Source organism: Haliotis asinina, chromosome 15 (genome assembly GCF_037392515.1).
Source record: "Haliotis asinina isolate JCU_RB_2024 chromosome 15, JCU_Hal_asi_v2, whole genome shotgun sequence".
NCBI classification, from domain to species: domain Eukaryota; kingdom Metazoa; phylum Mollusca; class Gastropoda; order Lepetellida; family Haliotidae; genus Haliotis; species Haliotis asinina.
The window spans coordinates 51,459,445-51,475,647 of record NC_090294.1 but is presented as its reverse complement, the minus strand read 5'-3'; the positions used below and the strand labels follow the sequence as shown (position 1 = coordinate 51,475,647).

General features: G+C 41.7%; 26 non-coding genes across 26 annotated transcripts; all 26 read left to right on the top strand.

The window, feature by feature from the left end:
• The first annotated feature begins 21 nt into the window (after positions 1–21).
• Positions 22–117, top strand: Trnak-uuu (transfer RNA lysine (anticodon UUU)). The gene is made up of 2 exons: positions 22–58; positions 82–117. It is a non-coding gene; the product is annotated as a tRNA-Lys (tRNA).
• Positions 118–651: 534 nt separating this feature from the next.
• On the top strand, positions 652–747 carry Trnak-uuu (transfer RNA lysine (anticodon UUU)). Its single transcript has 2 exons — positions 652–688; positions 712–747. It is a non-coding gene; the product is annotated as a tRNA-Lys (tRNA).
• A 534-nt stretch (positions 748–1,281) lies between these two features.
• Positions 1,282–1,377, top strand: Trnak-uuu (transfer RNA lysine (anticodon UUU)). The gene is made up of 2 exons: positions 1,282–1,318; positions 1,342–1,377. It is a non-coding gene; the product is annotated as a tRNA-Lys (tRNA).
• Positions 1,378–1,911: 534 nt separating this feature from the next.
• Positions 1,912–2,007, top strand: Trnak-uuu (transfer RNA lysine (anticodon UUU)). Its single transcript has 2 exons — positions 1,912–1,948; positions 1,972–2,007. It is a non-coding gene; the product is annotated as a tRNA-Lys (tRNA).
• Positions 2,008–2,541: 534 nt separating this feature from the next.
• On the top strand, positions 2,542–2,637 carry Trnak-uuu (transfer RNA lysine (anticodon UUU)). The gene is made up of 2 exons: positions 2,542–2,578; positions 2,602–2,637. It is a non-coding gene; the product is annotated as a tRNA-Lys (tRNA).
• Positions 2,638–3,171: 534 nt separating this feature from the next.
• On the top strand, positions 3,172–3,267 carry Trnak-uuu (transfer RNA lysine (anticodon UUU)). Its single transcript has 2 exons — positions 3,172–3,208; positions 3,232–3,267. It is a non-coding gene; the product is annotated as a tRNA-Lys (tRNA).
• Positions 3,268–3,800: 533 nt separating this feature from the next.
• Trnak-uuu (transfer RNA lysine (anticodon UUU)) lies at positions 3,801–3,896 on the top strand. Its single transcript has 2 exons — positions 3,801–3,837; positions 3,861–3,896. It is a non-coding gene; the product is annotated as a tRNA-Lys (tRNA).
• Positions 3,897–4,430: 534 nt separating this feature from the next.
• On the top strand, positions 4,431–4,526 carry Trnak-uuu (transfer RNA lysine (anticodon UUU)). The gene is made up of 2 exons: positions 4,431–4,467; positions 4,491–4,526. It is a non-coding gene; the product is annotated as a tRNA-Lys (tRNA).
• Positions 4,527–5,060: 534 nt separating this feature from the next.
• On the top strand, positions 5,061–5,156 carry Trnak-uuu (transfer RNA lysine (anticodon UUU)). The gene is made up of 2 exons: positions 5,061–5,097; positions 5,121–5,156. It is a non-coding gene; the product is annotated as a tRNA-Lys (tRNA).
• A 533-nt stretch (positions 5,157–5,689) lies between these two features.
• Positions 5,690–5,785, top strand: Trnak-uuu (transfer RNA lysine (anticodon UUU)). The gene is made up of 2 exons: positions 5,690–5,726; positions 5,750–5,785. It is a non-coding gene; the product is annotated as a tRNA-Lys (tRNA).
• Positions 5,786–6,319: 534 nt separating this feature from the next.
• Trnak-uuu (transfer RNA lysine (anticodon UUU)) lies at positions 6,320–6,415 on the top strand. The gene is made up of 2 exons: positions 6,320–6,356; positions 6,380–6,415. It is a non-coding gene; the product is annotated as a tRNA-Lys (tRNA).
• Positions 6,416–6,948: 533 nt separating this feature from the next.
• Positions 6,949–7,044, top strand: Trnak-uuu (transfer RNA lysine (anticodon UUU)). Its single transcript has 2 exons — positions 6,949–6,985; positions 7,009–7,044. It is a non-coding gene; the product is annotated as a tRNA-Lys (tRNA).
• Positions 7,045–7,578: 534 nt separating this feature from the next.
• Trnak-uuu (transfer RNA lysine (anticodon UUU)) lies at positions 7,579–7,674 on the top strand. Its single transcript has 2 exons — positions 7,579–7,615; positions 7,639–7,674. It is a non-coding gene; the product is annotated as a tRNA-Lys (tRNA).
• A 534-nt stretch (positions 7,675–8,208) lies between these two features.
• On the top strand, positions 8,209–8,304 carry Trnak-uuu (transfer RNA lysine (anticodon UUU)). The gene is made up of 2 exons: positions 8,209–8,245; positions 8,269–8,304. It is a non-coding gene; the product is annotated as a tRNA-Lys (tRNA).
• Positions 8,305–8,837: 533 nt separating this feature from the next.
• Trnak-uuu (transfer RNA lysine (anticodon UUU)) lies at positions 8,838–8,933 on the top strand. Its single transcript has 2 exons — positions 8,838–8,874; positions 8,898–8,933. It is a non-coding gene; the product is annotated as a tRNA-Lys (tRNA).
• A 534-nt stretch (positions 8,934–9,467) lies between these two features.
• Trnak-uuu (transfer RNA lysine (anticodon UUU)) lies at positions 9,468–9,563 on the top strand. The gene is made up of 2 exons: positions 9,468–9,504; positions 9,528–9,563. It is a non-coding gene; the product is annotated as a tRNA-Lys (tRNA).
• A 533-nt stretch (positions 9,564–10,096) lies between these two features.
• Trnak-uuu (transfer RNA lysine (anticodon UUU)) lies at positions 10,097–10,192 on the top strand. The gene is made up of 2 exons: positions 10,097–10,133; positions 10,157–10,192. It is a non-coding gene; the product is annotated as a tRNA-Lys (tRNA).
• A 534-nt stretch (positions 10,193–10,726) lies between these two features.
• Positions 10,727–10,822, top strand: Trnak-uuu (transfer RNA lysine (anticodon UUU)). The gene is made up of 2 exons: positions 10,727–10,763; positions 10,787–10,822. It is a non-coding gene; the product is annotated as a tRNA-Lys (tRNA).
• A 534-nt stretch (positions 10,823–11,356) lies between these two features.
• Trnak-uuu (transfer RNA lysine (anticodon UUU)) lies at positions 11,357–11,452 on the top strand. The gene is made up of 2 exons: positions 11,357–11,393; positions 11,417–11,452. It is a non-coding gene; the product is annotated as a tRNA-Lys (tRNA).
• A 534-nt stretch (positions 11,453–11,986) lies between these two features.
• Positions 11,987–12,082, top strand: Trnak-uuu (transfer RNA lysine (anticodon UUU)). The gene is made up of 2 exons: positions 11,987–12,023; positions 12,047–12,082. It is a non-coding gene; the product is annotated as a tRNA-Lys (tRNA).
• Positions 12,083–12,616: 534 nt separating this feature from the next.
• Positions 12,617–12,712, top strand: Trnak-uuu (transfer RNA lysine (anticodon UUU)). The gene is made up of 2 exons: positions 12,617–12,653; positions 12,677–12,712. It is a non-coding gene; the product is annotated as a tRNA-Lys (tRNA).
• A 534-nt stretch (positions 12,713–13,246) lies between these two features.
• On the top strand, positions 13,247–13,342 carry Trnak-uuu (transfer RNA lysine (anticodon UUU)). Its single transcript has 2 exons — positions 13,247–13,283; positions 13,307–13,342. It is a non-coding gene; the product is annotated as a tRNA-Lys (tRNA).
• Positions 13,343–13,875: 533 nt separating this feature from the next.
• Trnak-uuu (transfer RNA lysine (anticodon UUU)) lies at positions 13,876–13,971 on the top strand. Its single transcript has 2 exons — positions 13,876–13,912; positions 13,936–13,971. It is a non-coding gene; the product is annotated as a tRNA-Lys (tRNA).
• A 534-nt stretch (positions 13,972–14,505) lies between these two features.
• Positions 14,506–14,601, top strand: Trnak-uuu (transfer RNA lysine (anticodon UUU)). The gene is made up of 2 exons: positions 14,506–14,542; positions 14,566–14,601. It is a non-coding gene; the product is annotated as a tRNA-Lys (tRNA).
• Positions 14,602–15,134: 533 nt separating this feature from the next.
• Trnak-uuu (transfer RNA lysine (anticodon UUU)) lies at positions 15,135–15,230 on the top strand. The gene is made up of 2 exons: positions 15,135–15,171; positions 15,195–15,230. It is a non-coding gene; the product is annotated as a tRNA-Lys (tRNA).
• Positions 15,231–15,763: 533 nt separating this feature from the next.
• Trnak-uuu (transfer RNA lysine (anticodon UUU)) lies at positions 15,764–15,859 on the top strand. Its single transcript has 2 exons — positions 15,764–15,800; positions 15,824–15,859. It is a non-coding gene; the product is annotated as a tRNA-Lys (tRNA).
• Positions 15,860–16,203: the final 344 nt, after the last annotated feature.

Sequence of the window (16,203 nt, the reverse complement as noted above, 5' to 3'; positions counted from 1 at the left end):
TATGTGCTATCCTGAAGCAGAGCCCGGATAGCTCAGTCGGTAGAGCATCAGACTTTTAAGCGGTCTGTTACAATCAGAGTGATCTGAGGGTCCAGGGTTCGAGTCCCTGTTCGGGCGATCTTCTCTTTTATTTCACAGTATCACTATACACGTACTTACTATAAAACATTACAAGAACCAAGTATTTTACCACCCGTACTCATACAGTAGGGTTGGCTTCGCTACACCTTAGAAACTAAGTAGAGAAATATCATTTCTGATCCAATCTCTTTTCGTCTATGACAAAGAATTGCCCACATGATGAAATGGCTTGCAATGCATGTAAGACTTCTTTCTTACGATGGCTAGAATTGTAGACAGGCCCTCGTTTACATATCTTAGCCATCTTCATCCCAGTAAGTCGCAGTCATATACAATTATTGCTCACCCGTGCATAGCCGATAGCACAGTGTCTTGTTTGTTAACTATAGAACGAGGCCTGCCACCAAAGTACAGTCATTTAGAGTGCAAGAGTTGACTTGGTATGGTTACAGCTTGAATTGTGTTGAATGAAGTAAAATCAAATGGTATTTGGTGATGCAGAAATGTCAAGAGAGGTCTGTGTACAGCTTCCTGTCATGTGACCAGAAATATGTGCTATCCTGAAGCAGAGCCCGGATAGCTCAGTCGGTAGAGCATCAGACTTTTAAGCGGTCTGTTACAATCAGAGTGATCTGAGGGTCCAGGGTTCGAGTCCTTGTTCGGGCGATCTTCTCTTTTATTTCACAGTATCACTATACACGTACTTACTATAAAACATTACAAGAACCAAGTATTTTACCACCCGTACTCATACAGTAGGGTTGGCTTCGCTACACCTTAGAAACTAAGTAGAGAAATATCATTTCTGATCCAATCTCTTTTCGTCTATGACAAAGAATTGCCCACATGATGAAATGGCTTGCAATGCATGTAAGACTTCTTTCTTACGATGGCTAGAATTGTAGACAGGCCCTCGTTTACATATCTTAGCCATCTTCATCCCAGTAAGTCGCAGTCATATACAATTATTGCTCACCCGTGCATAGCCGATAGCACAGTGTCTTGTTTGTTAACTATAGAACGAGGCCTGCCACCAAAGTACAGTCATTCAGAGTGCAAGAGTTGACTTGGTATGGTTACAGCTTGAATTGTGTTGAATGAAGTAAAATCAAATGGTATTTGGTGATGCAGAAATGTCAAGAGAGGTCTGTGTACAGCCTCCTGTCATGTGACTAGAAATATGTGCTATCCTGAAGCAGAGCCCGGATAGCTCAGTCGGTAGAGCATCAGACTTTTAAGCGGTCTGTTACAATCAGAGTGATCTGAGGGTCCAGGTTTCGAGTCCCTGTTCGGGCGATGTTCTTTTTTATTTCACAGTATCACTATACATGTACTTACTATAAAACATTAGAAGAACCAAGTATTTTACCACCCGTACTCATACAGTAGGGTTGGCTTCGCTACACCTTAGAAACTAAGTAGAGAAATATCATTTCTGATCCAATCTCTTTTCGTCTATGACAAAGAATTGCCCACATGATGAAATGGCTTGCAATGCATGTAAGACTTCTTTCTTACGATGGCTAGAATTGTAGACAGGCCCTCGTTTACATATCTTAGCCATCTTCATCCCAGTAAGTCGCAGTCATATACAATTATTGCTCACCCGTGCATAGCCGATAGCACAGTGTCTTGTTTGTTAACTATAGAACGAGGCCTGCCACCAAAGTACAGTCATTCAGAGTGCAAGAGTTGACTTGGTATGGTTACAGCTTGAATTGTGTTGAATGAAGTAAAATCAAATGGTATTTGGTGATGCAGAAATGTCAAGAGAGGTCTGTGTACAGCTTCCTGTCATGTGACTAGAAATATGTGCTATCCTGAAGCAGAGCCCGGATAGCTCAGTCGGTAGAGCATCAGACTTTTAAGCGGTCTGTTACAATCAGAGTGATCTGAGGGTCCAGGGTTCGAGTCCCTGTTCGGGCGATGTTCTTTTTTATTTCACAGTATCACTATACATGTACTTACTATAAAACATTACAAGAACCAAGTATTTTACCACCCGTACTCATACAGTAGGGTTGGCTTCGCTACACCTTAGAAACTAAGTAGAGAAATATCATTTCTGATCCAATCTCTTTTCGTCTATGACAAAGAATTGCCCACATGATGAAATGGCTTGCAATGCATGTAAGACTTCTTTCTTACGATGGCTAGAATTGTAGACAGGCCCTCGCTTACATATCTTAGCCATCTTCATCCCAGTAAGTCGCAGTCATATACAATTATTGCTCACCCGTGCATAGCCGATAGCACAGTGTCTTGTTTGTTAACTATAGAACGAGGCCTGCCACCAAAGTACAGTCATTCAGAGTGCAAGAGTTGACTTGGTATGGTTACAGCTTGAATTGTGTTGAATGAAGTAAAATCAAATGGTATTTGGTGATGCAGAAATGTCAAGAGAGGTCTGTGTACAGCTTCCTGTCATGTGACTAGAAATATGTGCTATCCTGAAGCAGAGCCCGGATAGCTCAGTCGGTAGAGCATCAGACTTTTAAGCGGTCTGTTACAATCAGAGTGATCTGAGGGTCCAGGGTTCGAGTCCCTGTTCGGGCGATCTTCTCTTTTATTTCACAGTATCACTATACACGTACTTACTATAGAACATTACAAGAACCAAGTATTTTACCACCCGTACTCATACAGTAGGGTTGGCTTCGCTACACCTTAGAAACTAAGTAGAGAAATATCATTTCTGATCCAATCTCTTTTCGTCTATGACAAAGAATTGCCCACATGATGAAATGGCTTGCAATGCATGTAAGACTTCTTTCTTACGATGGCTAGAATTGTAGACAGGCCCTCGCTTACATATCTTAGCCATCTTCATCCCAGTAAGTCGCAGTCATATACAATTATTGCTCACCCGTGCATAGCCGATAGCACAGTGTCTTGTTTGTTAACTATAGAACGAGGCCTGCCACCAAAGTACAGTCATTCAGAGTGCAAGAGTTGACTTGGTATGGTTACAGCTTGAATTGTGTTGAATGAAGTAAAATCAAATGGTATTTGGTGATGCAGAAATGTCAAGAGAGGTCTGTGTACAGCTTCCTGTCATGTGACTAGAAATATGTGCTATCCTGAAGCAGAGCCCGGATAGCTCAGTCGGTAGAGCATCAGACTTTTAAGCGGTCTGTTACAATCAGAGTGATCTGAGGGTCCAGGGTTCGAGTCCCTGTTCGGGCGATGTTCTTTTTTATTTCACAGTATCACTATACATGTACTTTCTATAAAACATTAGAAGAACCAAGTATTTTACCACCCGTACTCATACAGTAGGGTTGGCTTCGCTACACCTTAGAAACTAAGTAGAGAAATATCATTTCTGATCCAATCTCTTTTCGTCTATGACAAAGAATTGCCCACATGATGAAATGGCTTGCAATGATGTAAGACTTCTTTCTTACGATGGCTAGAATTGTAGACAGGCCCTCGTTTACATATCTTAGCCATCTTCATCCCAGTAAGTCGCAGTCATATACAATTTTTGCTCACCCGTGCATAGCCGATAGCACAGTGTCTTGTTTGTTAACTATAGAACGAGGCCTGCCACCAAAGTACAGTCATTCAGAGTGCAAGAGTTGACTTGGTATGGTTACAGCTTGAATTGTGTTGAATGAAGTAAAATCAAATGGTATTTGGTGATGCAGAAATGTCAAGAGAGGTCTGTGTACAGCCTCCTGTCATGTGACTAGAAATATGTGCTATCCTGAAGCAGAGCCCGGATAGCTCAGTCGGTAGAGCATCAGACTTTTAAGCGGTCTGTTACAATCAGAGTGATCTGAGGGTCCAGGGTTCGAGTCCCTGTTCGGGCGATCTTCTCTTTTATTTCACAGTATCACTATACATGTACTTACTATAAAACATTAGAAGAACCAAGTATTTTACCACCCGTACTCATACAGTAGGGTTGGCTTCGCTACACCTTAGAAACTAAGTAGAGAAATATCATTTCTGATCCAATCTCTTTTCGTCTATGACAAAGAATTGCCCACATGATGAAATGGCTTGCAATGCATGTAAGACTTCTTTCTTACGATGGCTAGAATTGTAGACAGGCCCTCGCTTACATATCTTAGCCATCTTCATCCCAGTAAGTCGCAGTCATATACAATTATTGCTCACCCGTGCATAGCCGATAGCACAGTGTCTTGTTTGTTAACTATAGAACGAGGCCTGCCACCAAAGTACAGTCATTCAGAGTGCAAGAGTTGACTTGGTATGGTTACAGCTTGAATTGTGTTGAATGAAGTAAAATCAAATGGTATTTGGTGATGCAGAAATGTCAAGAGAGGTCTGTGTACAGCTTCCTGTCATGTGACTAGAAATATGTGCTATCCTGAAGCAGAGCCCGGATAGCTCAGTCGGTAGAGCATCAGACTTTTAAGCGGTCTGTTACAATCAGAGTGATCTGAGGGTCCAGGGTTCGAGTCCCTGTTCGGGCGATCTTCTCTTTTATTTCACAGTATCACTATACACGTACTTACTATAGAACATTACAAGAACCAAGTATTTTACCACCCGTACTCATACAGTAGGGTTGGCTTCGCTACACCTTAGAAACTAAGTAGAGAAATATCATTTCTGATCCAATCTCTTTTCGTCTATGACAAAGAATTGCCCACATGATGAAATGGCTTGCAATGCATGTAAGACTTCTTTCTTACGATGGCTAGAATTGTAGACAGGCCCTCGCTTACATATCTTAGCCATCTTCATCCCAGTAAGTCGCAGTCATATACAATTATTGCTCACCCGTGCATAGCCGATAGCACAGTGTCTTGTTTGTTAACTATAGAACGAGGCCTGCCACCAAAGTACAGTCATTCAGAGTGCAAGAGTTGACTTGGTATGGTTACAGCTTGAATTGTGTTGAATGAAGTAAAATCAAATGGTATTTGGTGATGCAGAAATGTCAAGAGAGGTCTGTGTACAGCTTCCTGTCATGTGACTAGAAATATGTGCTATCCTGAAGCAGAGCCCGGATAGCTCAGTCGGTAGAGCATCAGACTTTTAAGCGGTCTGTTACAATCAGAGTGATCTGAGGGTCCAGGGTTCGAGTCCCTGTTCGGGCGATGTTCTTTTTTATTTCACAGTATCACTATACATGTACTTTCTATAAAACATTAGAAGAACCAAGTATTTTACCACCCGTACTCATACAGTAGGGTTGGCTTCGCTACACCTTAGAAACTAAGTAGAGAAATATCATTTCTGATCCAATCTCTTTTCGTCTATGACAAAGAATTGCCCACATGATGAAATGGCTTGCAATGATGTAAGACTTCTTTCTTACGATGGCTAGAATTGTAGACAGGCCCTCGTTTACATATCTTAGCCATCTTCATCCCAGTAAGTCGCAGTCATATACAATTTTTGCTCACCCGTGCATAGCCGATAGCACAGTGTCTTGTTTGTTAACTATAGAACGAGGCCTGCCACCAAAGTACAGTCATTCAGAGTGCAAGAGTTGACTTGGTATGGTTACAGCTTGAATTGTGTTGAATGAAGTAAAATCAAATGGTATTTGGTGATGCAGAAATGTCAAGAGAGGTCTGTGTACAGCCTCCTGTCATGTGACTAGAAATATGTGCTATCCTGAAGCAGAGCCCGGATAGCTCAGTCGGTAGAGCATCAGACTTTTAAGCGGTCTGTTACAATCAGAGTGATCTGAGGGTCCAGGGTTCGAGTCCCTGTTCGGGCGATCTTCTCTTTTATTTCACAGTATCACTATACACGTACTTACTATAGAACATTACAAGAACCAAGTATTTTACCACCCGTACTCATACAGTAGGGTTGGCTTCGCTACACCTTAGAAACTAAGTAGAGAAATATCATTTCTGATCCAATCTCTTTTCGTCTATGACAAAGAATTGCCCACATGATGAAATGGCTTGCAATGCATGTAAGACTTCTTTCTTACGATGGCTAGAATTGTAGACAGGCCCTCGCTTACATATCTTAGCCATCTTCATCCCAGTAAGTCGCAGTCATATACAATTATTGCTCACCCGTGCATAGCCGATAGCACAGTGTCTTGTTTGTTAACTATAGAACGAGGCCTGCCACCAAAGTACAGTCATTCAGAGTGCAAGAGTTGACTTGGTATGGTTACAGCTTGAATTGTGTTGAATGAAGTAAAATCAAATGGTATTTGGTGATGCAGAAATGTCAAGAGAGGTCTGTGTACAGCTTCCTGTCATGTGACTAGAAATATGTGCTATCCTGAAGCAGAGCCCGGATAGCTCAGTCGGTAGAGCATCAGACTTTTAAGCGGTCTGTTACAATCAGAGTGATCTGAGGGTCCAGGGTTCGAGTCCCTGTTCGGGCGATGTTCTTTTTTATTTCACAGTATCACTATACATGTACTTTCTATAAAACATTAGAAGAACCAAGTATTTTACCACCCGTACTCATACAGTAGGGTTGGCTTCGCTACACCTTAGAAACTAAGTAGAGAAATATCATTTCTGATCCAATCTCTTTTCGTCTATGACAAAGAATTGCCCACATGATGAAATGGCTTGCAATGATGTAAGACTTCTTTCTTACGATGGCTAGAATTGTAGACAGGCCCTCGTTTACATATCTTAGCCATCTTCATCCCAGTAAGTCGCAGTCATATACAATTTTTGCTCACCCGTGCATAGCCGATAGCACAGTGTCTTGTTTGTTAACTATAGAACGAGGCCTGCCACCAAAGTACAGTCATTCAGAGTGCAAGAGTTGACTTGGTATGGTTACAGCTTGAATTGTGTTGAATGAAGTAAAATCAAATGGTATTTGGTGATGCAGAAATGTCAAGAGAGGTCTGTGTACAGCCTCCTGTCATGTGACTAGAAATATGTGCTATCCTGAAGCAGAGCCCGGATAGCTCAGTCGGTAGAGCATCAGACTTTTAAGCGGTCTGTTACAATCAGAGTGATCTGAGGGTCCAGGGTTCGAGTCCCTGTTCGGGCGATCTTCTCTTTTATTTCACAGTATCACTATACATGTACTTACTATAAAACATTAGAAGAACCAAGTATTTTACCACCCGTACTCATACAGTAGGGTTGGCTTCGCTACACCTTAGAAACTAAGTAGAGAAATATCATTTCTGATCCAATCTCTTTTCGTCTATGACAAAGAATTGCCCACATGATGAAATGGCTTGCAATGCATGTAAGACTTCTTTCTTACGATGGCTAGAATTGTAGACAGGCCCTCGCTTACATATCTTAGCCATCTTCATCCCAGTAAGTCGCAGTCATATACAATTATTGCTCACCCGTGCATAGCCGATAGCACAGTGTCTTGTTTGTTAACTATAGAACGAGGCCTGCCACCAAAGTACAGTCATTCAGAGTGCAAGAGTTGACTTGGTATGGTTACAGCTTGAATTGTGTTGAATGAAGTAAAATCAAATGGTATTTGGTGATGCAGAAATGTCAAGAGAGGTCTGTGTACAGCTTCCTGTCATGTGACTAGAAATATGTGCTATCCTGAAGCAGAGCCCGGATAGCTCAGTCGGTAGAGCATCAGACTTTTAAGCGGTCTGTTACAATCAGAGTGATCTGAGGGTCCAGGGTTCGAGTCCCTGTTCGGGCGATCTTCTCTTTTATTTCACAGTATCACTATACACGTACTTACTATAGAACATTACAAGAACCAAGTATTTTACCACCCGTACTCATACAGTAGGGTTGGCTTCGCTACACCTTAGAAACTAAGTAGAGAAATATCATTTCTGATCCAATCTCTTTTCGTCTATGACAAAGAATTGCCCACATGATGAAATGGCTTGCAATGCATGTAAGACTTCTTTCTTACGATGGCTAGAATTGTAGACAGGCCCTCGCTTACATATCTTAGCCATCTTCATCCCAGTAAGTCGCAGTCATATACAATTATTGCTCACCCGTGCATAGCCGATAGCACAGTGTCTTGTTTGTTAACTATAGAACGAGGCCTGCCACCAAAGTACAGCCATTCAGAGTGCAAGAGTTGACTTGGTATGGTTACAGCTTGAATTGTGTTGAATGAAGTAAAATCAAATGGTATTTGGTGATGCAGAAATGTCAAGAGAGGTCTGTGTACAGCTTCCTGTCATGTGACTAGAAATATGTGCTATCCTGAAGCAGAGCCCGGATAGCTCAGTCGGTAGAGCATCAGACTTTTAAGCGGTCTGTTACAATCAGAGTGATCTGAGGGTCCAGGGTTCGAGTCCCTGTTCGGGCGATGTTCTTTTTTATTTCACAGTATCACTATACATGTACTTTCTATAAAACATTAGAAGAACCAAGTATTTTACCACCCGTACTCATACAGTAGGGTTGGCTTCGCTACACCTTAGAAACTAAGTAGAGAAATATCATTTCTGATCCAATCTGTTTTCGTCTATGACAAAGAATTGCCCACATGATGAAATGGCTTGCAATGATGTAAGACTTCTTTCTTACGATGGCTAGAATTGTAGACAGGCCCTCGTTTACATATCTTAGCCATCTTCATCCCAGTAAGTCGCAGTCATATACAATTATTGCTCACCCGTGCATAGCCGATAGCACAGTGTCTTGTTTGTTAACTATAGAACGAGGCCTGCCACCAAAGTACAGTCATTCAGAGTGCAAGAGTTGACTTGGTATGGTTACAGCTTGAATTGTGTTGAATGAAGTAAAATCAAATGGTATTTGGTGATGCAGAAATGTCAAGAGAGGTCTGTGTACAGCCTCCTGTCATGTGACTAGAAATATGTGCTATCCTGAAGCAGAGCCCGGATAGCTCAGTCGGTAGAGCATCAGACTTTTAAGCGGTCTGTTACAATCAGAGTGATCTGAGGGTCCAGGGTTCGAGTCCCTGTTCGGGCGATCTTCTCTTTTATTTCACAGTATCACTATACATGTACTTACTATAAAACATTAGAAGAACCAAGTATTTTACCACCCGTACTCATACAGTAGGGTTGGCTTCGCTACACCTTAGAAACTAAGTAGAGAAATATCATTTCTGATCCAATCTCTTTTCGTCTATGACAAAGAATTGCCCACATGATGAAATGGCTTGCAATGCATGTAAGACTTCTTTCTTACGATGGCTAGAATTGTAGACAGGCCCTCGCTTACATATCTTAGCCATCTTCATCCCAGTAAGTCGCAGTCATATACAATTATTGCTCACCCGTGCATAGCCGATAGCACAGTGTCTTGTTTGTTAACTATAGAACGAGGCCTGCCACCAAAGTACAGTCATTCAGAGTGCAAGAGTTGACTTGGTATGGTTACAGCTTGAATTGTGTTGAATGAAGTAAAATCAAATGGTATTTGGTGATGCAGAAATGTCAAGAGAGGTCTGTGTACAGCTTCCTGTCATGTGACCAGAAATATGTGCTATCCTGAAGCAGAGCCCGGATAGCTCAGTCGGTAGAGCATCAGACTTTTAAGCGCTCTGTCACAATCAGAGTGATCTGAGGGTCCAGGGTTCGAGTCCCTGTTCGGGCGATGTTCTTTTTTATTTCACAGTATCACTATACATGTACTTTCTATAAAACATTAGAAGAACCAAGTATTTTACCACCCGTACTCATACAGTAGGGTTGGCTTCGCTACACCTTAGAAACTAAGTAGAGAAATATCATTTCTGATCCAATCTCTTTTCGTCTATGACAAAGAATTGCCCACATGATGAAATGGCTTGCAATGATGTAAGACTTCTTTCTTACGATGGCTAGAATTGTAGACAGGCCCTCGTTTACATATCTTAGCCATCTTCATCCCAGTAAGTCGCAGTCATATACAATTTTTGCTCACCCGTGCATAGCCGATAGCACAGTGTCTTGTTTGTTAACTATAGAACGAGGCCTGCCACCAAAGTACAGTCATTCAGAGTGCAAGAGTTGACTTGGTATGGTTACAGCTTGAATTGTGTTGAATGAAGTAAAATCAAATGGTATTTGGTGATGCAGAAATGTCAAGAGAGGTCTGTGTACAGCCTCCTGTCATGTGACTAGAAATATGTGCTATCCTGAAGCAGAGCCCGGATAGCTCAGTCGGTAGAGCATCAGACTTTTAAGCGGTCTGTTACAATCAGAGTGATCTGAGGGTCCAGGGTTCGAGTCCCTGTTCGGGCGATCTTCTCTTTTATTTCACAGTATCACTATACATGTACTTACTATAAAACATTAGAAGAACCAAGTATTTTACCACCCGTACTCATACAGTAGGGTTGGCTTCGCTACACCTTAGAAACTAAGTAGAGAAATATCATTTCTGATCCAATCTCTTTTCGTCTATGACAAAGAATTGCCCACATGATGAAATGGCTTGCAATGCATGTAAGACTTCTTTCTTACGATGGCTAGAATTGTAGACAGGCCCTCGCTTACATATCTTAGCCATCTTCATCCCAGTAAGTCGCAGTCATATACAATTATTGCTCACCCGTGCATAGCCGATAGCACAGTGTCTTGTTTGTTAACTATAGAACGAGGCCTGCCACCAAAGTACAGTCATTCAGAGTGCAAGAGTTGACTTGGTATGGTTACAGCTTGAATTGTGTTGAATGAAGTAAAATCAAATGGTATTTGGTGATGCAGAAATGTCAAGAGAGGTCTGTGTACAGCTTCCTGTCATGTGACTAGAAATATGTGCTATCCTGAAGCAGAGCCCGGATAGCTCAGTCGGTAGAGCATCAGACTTTTAAGCGGTCTGTTACAATCAGAGTGATCTGAGGGTCCAGGGTTCGAGTCCCTGTTCGGGCGATCTTCTCTTTTATTTCACAGTATCACTATACACGTACTTACTATAAAACATTACAAGAACCAAGTATTTTACCACCCGTACTCATACAGTAGGGTTGGCTTCGCTACACCTTAGAAACTAAGTAGAGAAATATCATTTCTGATCCAATCTCTTTTCGTCTATGACAAAGAATTGCCCACATGATGAAATGGCTTGCAATGCATGTAAGACTTCTTTCTTACGATGGCTAGAATTGTAGACAGGCCCTCGCTTACATATCTTAGCCATCTTCATCCCAGTAAGTCGCAGTCATATACAATTATTGCTCACCCGTGCATAGCCGATAGCACAGTGTCTTGTTTGTTAACTATAGAACGAGGCCTGCCACCAAAGTACAGTCATTCAGAGTGCAAGAGTTGACTTGGTATGGTTACAGCTTGAATTGTGTTGAATGAAGTAAAATCAAATGGTATTTGGTGATGCAGAAATGTCAAGAGAGGTCTGTGTACAGCTTCCTGTCATGTGACTAGAAATATGTGCTATCCTGAAGCAGAGCCCGGATAGCTCAGTCGGTAGAGCATCAGACTTTTAAGCGGTCTGTTACAATCAGAGTGATCTGAGGGTCCAGGGTTCGAGTCCCTGTTCGGGCGATCTTCTCTTTTATTTCACAGTATCACTATACACGTACTTACTATAAAACATTAGAAGAACCAAGTATTTTACCACCCGTACTCATACAGTAGGGTTGGCTTCGCTACACCTTAGAAACTAAGTAGAGAAATATCATTTCTGATCCAATCTCTTTTCGTCTATGACAAAGAATTGCCCACATGATGAAATGGCTTGCAATGCATGTAAGACTTCTTTCTTACGATGGCTAGAATTGTAGACAGGCCCTCGCTTACATATCTTAGCCATCTTCATCCCAGTAAGTCGCAGTCATATACAATTATTGCTCACCCGTGCATAGCCGATAGCACAGTGTCTTGTTTGTTAACTATAGAACGAGGCCTGCCACCAAAGTACAGTCATTCAGAGTGCAAGAGTTGACTTGGTATGGTTACAGCTTGAATTGTGTTGAATGAAGTAAAATCAAATGGTATTTGGTGATGCAGAAATGTCAAGAGAGGTCTGTGTACAGCTTCCTGTCATGTGACTAGAAATATGTGCTATCCTGAAGCAGAGCCCGGATAGCTCAGTCGGTAGAGCATCAGACTTTTAAGCGGTCTGTTACAATCAGAGTGATCTGAGGGTCCAGGGTTCGAGTCCCTGTTCGGGCGATCTTCTCTTTTATTTCACAGTATCACTATACACGTACTTACTATAAAACATTACAAGAACCAAGTATTTTACCACCCGTACTCATACAGTAGGGTTGGCTTCGCTACACCTTAGAAACTAAGTAGAGAAATATCATTTCTGATCCAATCTCTTTTCGTCTATGACAAAGAATTGCCCACATGATGAAATGGCTTGCAATGCATGTAAGACTTCTTTCTTACGATGGCTAGAATTGTAGACAGGCCCTCGCTTACATATCTTAGCCATCTTCATCCCAGTAAGTCGCAGTCATATACAATTATTGCTCACCCGTGCATAGCCGATAGCACAGTGTCTTGTTTGTTAACTATAGAACGAGGCCTGCCACCAAAGTACAGTCATTCAGAGTGCAAGAGTTGACTTGGTATGGTTACAGCTTGAATTGTGTTGAATGAAGTAAAATCAAATGGTATTTGGTGATGCAGAAATGTCAAGAGAGGTCTGTGTACAGCTTCCTGTCATGTGACTAGAAATATGTGCTATCCTGAAGCAGAGCCCGGATAGCTCAGTCGGTAGAGCATCAGACATTTAAGCGGTCTGTTACAATCAGAGTGATCTGAGGGTCCAGGGTTCGAGTCCCTGTTCGGGCGATCTTCTCTTTTATTTCACAGTATCACTATACACGTACTTACTATAAAACATTACAAGAACCAAGTATTTTACCACCCGTACTCATACAGTAGGGTTGGCTTCGCTACACCTTAGAAACTAAGTAGAGAAATATCATTTCTGATCCAATCTCTTTTCGTCTATGACAAAGAATTGCCCACATGATGAAATGGCTTGCAATGCATGTAAGACTTCTTTCTTACGATGGCTAGAATTGTAGACAGGCCCTCGTTTACATATCTTAGCCATCTTCATCCCAGTAAGTCGCAGTCATATACAATTATTGCTCACCCGTGCATAGCCGATAGCACAGTGTCTTGTTTGTTAACTATAGAACGAGGCCTGCCACCAAAGTACAGTCATTCAGAGTGCAAAAGTTGACTTGGTATGGTTACAGCTTGAATTGTGTTGAATGAAGTAAAATCAAATGGTATTTGGTGATGCAGAAATGTCAAGAGAGGTCTGTGTACAGCTTCCTGTCATGTGACTAGAAATATGTGCTATCCTGAAGCAGAGCCCGGATAGCTCAGTCGGTAGAGCATCAGACTTTTAAGCGGTCTGTTACAATCAGAGTGATCTGAGGGTCCAGGGTTCGAGTCCCTGTTCGGGCGATGTTCTTTTTTATTTCACAGTATCACTATACATGTACTTTCTATAAAACATTAGAAGAACCAAGTATTTTACCACCCGTACTCATACAGTAGGGTTGGCTTCGCTACACCTTAGAAACTAAGTAGAGAAATATCATTTCTGATCCAATCTCTTTTCGTCTATGACAAAGAATTGCCCACATGATGAAATGGCTTGCAATGATGTAAGACTTCTTTCTTACGATGGCTAGAATTGTAGACAGGCCCTCGTTTACATATCTTAGCCATCTTCATCCCAGTAAGTCGCAGTCATATACAATTATTGCTCACCCGTGCATAGCCGATAGCACAGTGTCTTGTTTGTTAACTATAGAACGAGGCCTGCCACCAAAGTACAGTCATTCAGAGTGCAAGAGTTGACTTGGTATGGTTACAGCTTGAATTGTGTTGAATGAAGTAAAATCAAATGGTATTTGGTGATGCAGAAATGTCAAGAGAGGTCTGTGTACAGCTTCCTGTCATGTGACTAGAAATATGTGCTATCCTGAAGCAGAGCCCGGATAGCTCAGTCGGTAGAGCATCAGACATTTAAGCGGTCTGTTACAATCAGAGTGATCTGAGGGTCCAGGGTTCGAGTCCCTGTTCGGGCGATCTTCTCTTTTATTTCACAGTATCACTATACACGTACTTACTATAAAACATTACAAGAACCAAGTATTTTACCACCCGTACTCATACAGTAGGGTTGGCTTCGCTACACCTTAGAAACTAAGTAGAGAAATATCATTTCTGATCCAATCTCTTTTCGTCTATGACAAAGAATTGCCCACATGATGAAATGGCTTGCAATGCATGTAAGACTTCTTTCTTACGATGGCTAGAATTGTAGACAGGCCCTCGCTTACATATCTTAGCCATCTTCATCCCAGTAAGTCGCAGTCATATACAATTATTGCTCACCCGTGCATAGCCGATAGCACAGTGTCTTGTTTGTTAACTATAGAACGAGGCCTGCCACCAAAGTACAGTCATTCAGAGTGCAAGAGTTGACTTGGTATGGTTACAGCTTGAATTGTGTTGAATGAAGTAAAATCAAATGGTATTTGGTGATGCAGAAATGTCAAGAGAGGTCTGTGTACAGCTTCCTGTCATGTGACTAGAAATATGTGCTATCCTGAAGCAGAGCCCGGATAGCTCAGTCGGTAGAGCATCAGACTTTTAAGCGGTCTGTTACAATCAGAGTGATCTGAGGGTCCAGGGTTCGAGTCCCTGTTCGGGCGATGTTCTTTTTTATTTCACAGTATCACTATACATGTACTTTCTATAAAACATTAAAGAACCAAGTATTTTACCACCCGTACTCATACAGTAGGGTTGGCTTCGCTACACCTTAGAAACTAAGTAGAGAAATATCATTTCTGATCCAATCTCTTTTCGTCTATGACAAAGAATTGCCCACATGATGAAATGGCTTGCAATGCATGTAAGACTTCTTTCTTACGATGGCTAGAATTGTAGACAGGCCCTCGTTTACATATCTTAGCCATCTTCATCCCAGTAAGTCGCAGTCATATACAATTATTGCTCACCCGTGCATAGCCGATAGCACAGTGTCTTGTTTGTTAACTATAGAACGAGGCCTGCCACCAAAGTACAGTCATTCAGAGTGCAAGAGTTGACTTGGTATGGTTACAGCTTGAATTGTGTTGAATGAAGTAAAATCAAATGGTATTTGGTGATGCAGAAATGTCAAGAGAGGTCTGTGTACAGCTTCCTGTCATGTGACTAGAAATATGTGCTATCCTGAAGCAGAGCCCGGATAGCTCAGTCGGTAGAGCATCAGACTTTTAAGCGGTCTGTTACAATCAGAGTGATCTGAGGGTCCAGGGTTCGAGTCCCTGTTCGGGCGATGTTCTTTTTTATTTCACAGTATCACTATACATGTACTTTCTATAAAACATTAGAAGAACCAAGTATTTTACCACCCGTACTCATACAGTAGGGTTGGCTTCGCTACACCTTAGAAACTAAGTAGAGAAATATCATTTCTGATCCAATCTCTTTTCGTCTATGACAAAGAATTGCCCACATGATGAAATGGCTTGCAATGATGTAAGACTTCTTTCTTACGATGGCTAGAATTGTAGACAGGCCCTCGTTTACATATCTTAGCCATCTTCATCCCAGTAAGTCGCAGTCATATACAATTATTGCTCACCCGTGCATAGCCGATAGCACAGTGTCTTGTTTGTTAACTATAGAACGAGGCCTGCCACCAAAGTACAGTCATTCAGAGTGCAAGAGTTGACTTGGTATGGTTACAGCTTGAATTGTGTTGAATGAAGTAAAATCAAATGGTATTTGGTGATGCAGAAATGTCAAGAGAGGTCTGTGTACAGCTTCCTGTCATGTGACTAGAAATATGTGCTATCCTGAAGCAGAGCCCGGATAGCTCAGTCGGTAGAGCATCAGACTTTTAAGCGGTCTGTTACAATCAGAGTGATCTGAGGGTCCAGGGTTCGAGTCCCTGTTCGGGCGATGTTCTTTTTTATTTCACAGTATCACTATACATGTACTTTCTATAAAACATTAGAAGAACCAAGTATTTTACCACCCGTACTCATACAGTAGGGTTGGCTTCGCTACACCTTAGAAACTAAGTAGAGAAATATCATTTCTGATCCAATCTCTTTTCGTCTATGACAAAGAATTGCCCACATGATGAAATGGCTTGCAATGATGTAAGACTTCTTTCTTACGATGGCTAGAATTGTAGACAGGCCCTCGTTTACATATCTTAGCCATCTTCATCCCAGTAAGTCGCAGTCATATACAATTATTGCTCACCCGTGCATAGCCGATAGCACAGTGTCTTGTTTGTT